Here is a 7,502-nt window from a genome sequence, read left to right as displayed (position 1 = left end):
GGTAGAACATCCAGGACATGAGCAGATGAGGAAAGTGTGATGCTATAAATATTAGCTTACCTTTCATGGAAGAACTTGAATGTTTTTCCTTCATATCTGGGCATTCGACATTTTTCTTCAGCATTACAAATCTGATAGTTATGATGGAACGTATTTTGGAATTTTATTTTATGATGGGGATTTTAATTGAAGATAAAGATCCCCAAATTATTAAATATAACAGTGCTATTTTTCAAAATTATTCCTGTATTGAATACAAGATGTCCAGGTCGACAAAACTGTTATGCCTAGAAATCTATTAAAAATTTGAGAAAAGTTTTTTAAAAATTAAGAAAGACATCGTCAAACTTCCCACACTTACAAGGGCTCAAAACCATGACCATTCCATTATCGACCAACAGAGCTGGTCAGACTGTGTAGGAAATCTCTACATTTATCAAGCTTATTCAGTTGTCTGCACACATGCAGCCATGCAATAAGATAGAAAATGTGACAATAGCTCATATCTGATACCTCTTATATACTTACAAATGTAATGGTAGGATCCCATGGAGTGTTGCTGAACAAAGAGACCTTGGGGTGTAGGTTCATAGTTCCTTGAAGGTGGAGTCACAGGCAGACAAGGTAGTGAAGAAGGCATTTGGTACACTTGCCTTTATTAGTTACTGCATTGAGTGTGTGAGTTGGGATGCCATGTTGTGGCTGTACAGGATATTGTTTAGGCTACTTTTGGAATATTGCATTCAGTTCTGGTCTCCCTGCTATAGAAAAGACGTTGTTAAACTTGAAAACGTGCAGAAAGGGTTTACCAAGATGTTGCCGAGACTAAAGGAGAGGCTGAATAGACTGAATAGAGGGGTAGCATGGTGGCTCAGTAGTTAGCACTGCTGCCTCACAGCACCAGGGTCTCGGGTTCAATTCCAGCCTTGGGCGACTGTGGAGTTTGCACATTCTCCCTGTGTCTGTGTGGGTTTCCTGCACATGTTCCAGTTTCCTTCCACAATCCAAAGATGTGCAGGTTAAGTGAAATGGCCATGCTGAATTGCCCAAAGTGTTCAGGGACGTATATGTTAGGTAGTCAGGGATAAATGTAGATTAGGGGAATGGGTTGGTGTGGACTGATTGGGCCAAATGGCCTGTTTCCTCACTGTAGGGATTCTATGAGGCAGCGGCTATTTTCCTTGGAGCATCAGAGGCTGAGGGGTGACTTGATCGAGGTTTATAAAATCATGAAGGGCATGGATAGGTTGAATAACTCAGGTCTTTTTTCTAGGGTGGGGAAGTCCAGAAGCAGAGGGCATAGGTTTAGGGTGAGAGGGGAAAGATTTAAAAGAGACCTGAGTAGCAACTTCTTCACACAGAGGGTGGTGCGTGTATGGAATGAACTGCTGGGAGAGGTGATGGAGGATGGTACAATTACAACAGTTTAAAGACATTTGGATGGGTACATGAACAGGAAAGAGTTTGAAGGATGTGGGTCAAATGATGGCAATTGGGACTAGATTAATTCAGAATGGCTGGTCGGCATGGAGGAGTTGGACATAAGGGTCTGTTTCTGTGCTGCACATCTCTGTGCCTTCAAAGTCACAGCAATTCCTCTCACCTGCCAAATGGGAAGTGCAAGCCCTGTGCATGTGTGGAACTGTTCCTGATTCCTTTATGGACAGTTCCAGAAAACACAGGGTCTTTTGTGACCATCTCAGACCATCCTAAAACACTTTGCAGCCAACGAGGCATATTGTTAAAGTGTTAGCATTTTGTAATGTAGCGAAAACAAAGGAACAGATCTAGTTTCCTATTGTGGCACATTACTGTGTGCAAATAGACTGTTTTACTTACTTACATAACCGCAGATTAGTTTTGGGACAAAAACGATTGGGAAACTTTTCCAACTAGGTCCTGGACTTGTCCTTGACATTTTTCTTGGATTTGTCTGCCAACAAAGCATATTGGAAGTTCCTTTTCAAGGACATTAATAACTGGAAGAACCTTACCAATCAGACAGGATTGTGACAACGTCCCTATCATTCTGCATCATGCTTTCAGTCACAACATTGTCATCGTGAGTGGCAGAAGGAAAGAAAAGGAAGCAAATTCTGCACTCCAAGTCCAACTACTTCCAAGGACACCCTGCCCCATGTGCCCAAAGAGTCTTGAATCAGCCTATTCTGTCACATGAAGGCCCACAGCAGGAATTCTTGACCTTCAGCAAATGTTATCCTCAAAGCAAGAGGGAGCTGTTGCCACCGATCATTTAGTTATCTGTTAAGAACTTTGAAACAACCAGGGTTGTAAAATGTATACAATCTTTCCATCATAAATGTGCAATGTTATAATATTAGTTAATTATTAATTCTACCAAGAAGTAATATTCCCAAATTGAGGTGGAAGAATAGCCCACTCTTAGAGTCATAGTGTCATAGAGATGTACAGCATGGAAACAGACCTGTCCATGCCGACCAGATATCCCAACCCAATAAAGTCCCACCTGCCAACAGCTGGACCATTTTCCTCCAAACCATTCCTATTCATTGATCCATCCAACTGCCTTTTAAATGTTACAATTGTACTAGTTTCCACCACTTCCTTTAGCAGCTCATTCCACACATGTACCACCCTCTGCATGAAAACGTTGCCCCTTAGGTCTCTTTTATATCTCTCCCGTCTCACCGTAAGCCTATGCCCTCTAGTTCTGGAATCCCCCACCCCAGGGAAAAGACTTTGTCTATTTATCCTATCCATGCCCCTCATGATTTTGTAAACCTCTATAAGGTCACCCCTCAGCCTCTGATGCTCCAGTGAAAACGGCCTGAGCCTATTCAACCTCTCCCTGTAGTTCAAATCCTCCAACCCTGGCAACATCTTTTCTGAACCCTTTCAAGTTTCACAACATCTTTCCAAAAGGAAGGAGACCAGAATTGCATGCAATATTCCAACAGTGGCCTAACCATATCCTCTACAGCTGCAACATGATCTCCCAACTCCTTACTCAATACTCTGACCAATAAAGGAAAGCATACCAAATGCCTTCTCACTATCCTATCTACCTGCAACTCCACTTTCAAGGAGCTACGAACCTGCATTCCAAGGTCTCTCAGTTCAGCAACACTCCCTAGGACCTTACCATTAAGTGTATAAGTCCTGATAAGATTTGCTTTTACAAAATGCAGCACCTCGCATTTATCTGAATTAAACTCCATCTGCCACTTCTCAACCCATTGACCCATCTGATCAAGATCCTGTTGTAATCTGAGGTAACCTCTTCGTTGTCCACTACACCTCCAATTTTGTTGTCATCTGCAAACTTACTAACTATACCTCTTATGCTCACATCCAAATCATTTATATAAATGATGAAAAGTAGTGGACCCAGCACCGATCCTTGTGGCACTCCACTGGTCACAGGTCTCCAGTCTGAAAATTAACCCTCCACCATCCACCCTCTGCCTTCTACCTTGGAGCCAGTTCTGTATCCAAATGATGAGTTCTCCCTGTATTCCATGAGATCTAACCTTGCAAACTAGTCTCCCATGGGGAACCTTGTTGAACACCTTACTGAAGTCCATAGAGAACATGTCTACTGCTCTGCCCTCATCAATCATCTTTGTTACTTCTTCAAAAAACTCAATCAAGTTTGTGAGACATGATTTCCCACGCACAAAGCCATGTTGACTATCCCTAATTAGTCCTTGCCTTTCCAAATACATGTACATCCTGTTCCTCAGGATTCCCTCCAACAACTTGCCCACCACTGACATCAGGATTCAGATGTTTCAGTAAGAACAGAGAAGATGGTAAAAGAGGGGGAGGTGTGCTATTGTTGATCAGGGACAATATTACAGTTGTAGAAAGGATGTTTGGGGACTCGTTAACTGAGGTAGTATGGGCTGAGGTTAGAAACAGGAAAGGAGAAGTCACCATGCTGGGAGTTTTCCACAGGCCTCCGAATAGTCCCAGAGATGTAGAGGAAAGGATAGCAAAGATAATTCTCTGTATGAGTGAGAGAGGCACGATAGTTGTCATGGGGGACTTCAACTATCCAAATATTGACTGGGATCAGTTGTGCTCCACATTGGCACCAACGATATAGGTTGGAAGAGAGCTAGGATGGAAGCTTAGAGCTAGGACAACAGAGTTGTTTTCTCTGGTTTGCTGCCCGTGCCACGTGCAAGTAAGCTGAGGAATTGGGAGAGAAATGAGTTGAACACGTGGCTACAGGGATGGTGCAGCGTGGGTTGGTACCTGGGACTTCGATGTTGTGGCCATTACGGAGACATGGATAGAGCAGGGACAGGAATGGCTGTTGCAGGTTCCGGGAGGGAGGGTTTCAGGTTTTTGAATAATTGGAGCTCTTTCTGGGGTAGGTGGGACCTCTACAAGCAGGATGGTCTTCATCTAAACCAGAGGGGTGCCAATATCCTGGGTGGGAAATTCGCTAAAGCTATTAAGGTGGATTTAAACTAATACAGCAGGGGGATGGGAACCAAAATTGTAGGACAGGTACAGAAGAGGATGAGAGTAGGGAGTTCCCAAATCAAGTATCTGACACTGGCGAGCGAGAACCTGGTTTGAAGTGTGTGTACTTCAACGTGAGGAGCATCCAAAATAAAGTGGGTGAACTGGCAGCCAAACCACCCCGGCCGACCCATTGTCTCAGCATGCTCCTGCCCCACTGAACTCATCTCTACCTACCTCGACACTGTCCTATCCCCCCAGTCCAGGAACTCCCCACATACATTCGAGACACCACCCACACCCTCCACCTCCTCCAAGACTTCCGTTTCCCCGGCCCCCAACGCCTCATCTTCACCATGGACATCCAATCCCTCTACACCTCCATCCGCCATGACCAGGGCCTCCAAGCCCTCCGTTTTTTCCTCTCTCGACGTCCCCAACAGTACCCTTCCACCGACACTCTCATTCGTTTGGCCGAACCCTTAACAATTTCTCCTTCGAATCCTCCCACTTCCTCCAGACCAAAGGGGTAGCCATGGGCACACGTATGGTCCACAGCTATGCCTGTCTCTTTGTTGGCTACATAGAACAGTCGATCTTCCATAACTACACCGGCACCACTCCCCACCTCTTCCTCCGCTACATTGATGACTGTGTTGGCGACACCTCGTGCTCCCGCGAGGAGTTTGAGCAATTCATCAACTTCACCAACACATTCCACACTGACCTTAAATTTACCTGGGCCATCTCTGACACCTCCCTCCCCTTCCTGGACCTCTCCATCTCCATTAATGACAACCGACTTGACACTGACATTTTTTACAAACCCACCGACTCCCACAGCTACCTGGATTACACCTCTTCCCACCCTACCTCTTGCAAAAATGCCATCCCATACTCCCAATTCCTCCGCCTCCGCCGTATCTGCTCCCACGAGGACCAGTTCCACCACAGAACACACCAGATGGCCTCCTTCTTTAGAGACCGCAATTTCCCTTCCCACGTGGTTAAAGATGCCCTCCAATGCATCTCGTCCACATCCCGCACCTCCGCCCTCAGACCCCACTCCTCCAACAGTAACAAGGACAGAACGCCCCTGGTGCTCACCTTCCACCCTACCAACCTTCGCATAAACCAAATCATCCGCTGACATTTCCACCACTTCCAAAAAGACCCCACCCCTTTCCGCCTTCCACAAAGACCATTCCCTCCGTGACTACCTGGTCAGGTCCACGCCCTCCTACAACCCACCCTCCCATCCTGGCACCTTCCCCTGCCACCGCAGCAACTGTAAAACCTGCGCCCACACCTCCTCCCTCACCTCATCCAAGGCCCTAAAGGAGCCTTCCACATCCATCAAAGTTTTACCTTCTCATCCACTAATATCATTTATTGTATCCATTGCTCCTGATGCGGTCTCCTCTACATTGAGGAGACTGGACGCCTCTTAGCATAGCGCTTTAGGGAACATCTCCGAGACACCCGCACCAATCAACCAAACCGCCCTGTGGCCCAACATTTCAACTCTCCCTCCCACTCTGCCGAGGACATGGAGGTCCTGGGCCTCCTTCATCGCCGCTCCCTCACCACCTGACGCCTGGAGGAAGAACGCCTCATCTTTCGCCTCAGAACACTTCAATCCCAGGGCATCAATGTGGACTTCAACAGTTTCCTCATTTCCCCTTCCCCCACCTCACCCTAGTTCCAAACTTCCAGCTCAGCACTCTCCCATGACTTGTCCTACCTGCCAATCTTCTTTCCCACCTATCCACTCCACCCTCCCCCCGCTCCCGACCTATCACCTTCATCCCCTCCCCCACTCACCTATTGTACTCTATGATACTTTCTCCCCACCCCACCCTCCTCCAGCTTATCTCTCCACGCTTCAGGCTCTTTGTCTTTATTCCTGATGAAGGGCTTTTGCCCGGAACATTGATTTTACTGCTCCTCGGATGCTGCCTGAACTGCTGTGCTCTTCCAGCACCACTAATCCAGAATCTGGTTTCCAGCATCTGCAGTCATTGTTTTTAATGAAGTGATAATGAAGTGATTAGGATTGTCAATGACTTTGGAGACTGATTATGGGAAGTGGTAATGGCGCTATTGGCATTTCACTGATGTAACCCTGTACATCAATACTACACCTACTTTGACAATCCCTTTTAGCATCTTGTACACCTCAATTAATTCTCCTATCATTCTTCTAAACTCCAGAGAGTATGGGTCTAAACTGCTCAATCTCTCCTCATAAATCAAGCTTTTCATCTCTGGGATCAATCTACTGAATATTCTTTGAGCTGTCTTCAATTCAGTTATACCCTCCACCAGTAATTACAATTGGAATTAGATTTATTGTCACATATTCACACGAGTACAGTGAAAGGTTTACAAATCACCACCTTACGCATAAAGGTACACAGTTACAGAATCTCAGAAGCAGAAAAATAAAGAAACAAAGTTAAAAAGTTAAACTTTACAGTCCTTCTTACTAAAAAGCAGAAAAATAAACACAATTCAACACCACAGTCCATGAGTGCCTAGCCATACTGCACTCGCACACCTCACAAGGTTTTGACCTCCTCAGTTCCAGGCTTGACCTTCCAACCTGGGGCTGGGTGCTCTTGCTGACAGCCACCCCAGGCTGCCCAGTAGGAGACGTAGTAAGAAGATGTTCTTGAATCTGTTGGTCCGTGTGTTTAAGCTTTTGTATCTACGCAATCTCATAAATGCTTTATTTAGTTGTAACAACACCTCCCTACTTGTATACCCCATTCCTTTAGCAATAAATGGCAAAGATCCATTTGCCCTGCTGTACCTACATACTAGCTTTCTCCGATTCATTCACAAGGACACCCAGACCCCTCTGTACCAAAGTATTTTGAAGTTTCTATCCATTTAGATAAATTTTCTATTTATTCTTCTGCTGAAATAGATAATCTCACACTTATCCACGTTAAACTCCATCTGCTAACTTTTAATCTATTCACCAAACATATCCATATCTGTTTGTAAATTTATTAATGCTTCATTGCAACTTACTTTCCCAC

The sequence above is a fragment of the Chiloscyllium punctatum genome, chromosome 16 (assembly GCF_047496795.1).
Source record: "Chiloscyllium punctatum isolate Juve2018m chromosome 16, sChiPun1.3, whole genome shotgun sequence".
NCBI lineage: Eukaryota > Metazoa > Chordata > Chondrichthyes > Orectolobiformes > Hemiscylliidae > Chiloscyllium > Chiloscyllium punctatum.
This window is presented reverse-complemented; position numbering follows the sequence as displayed.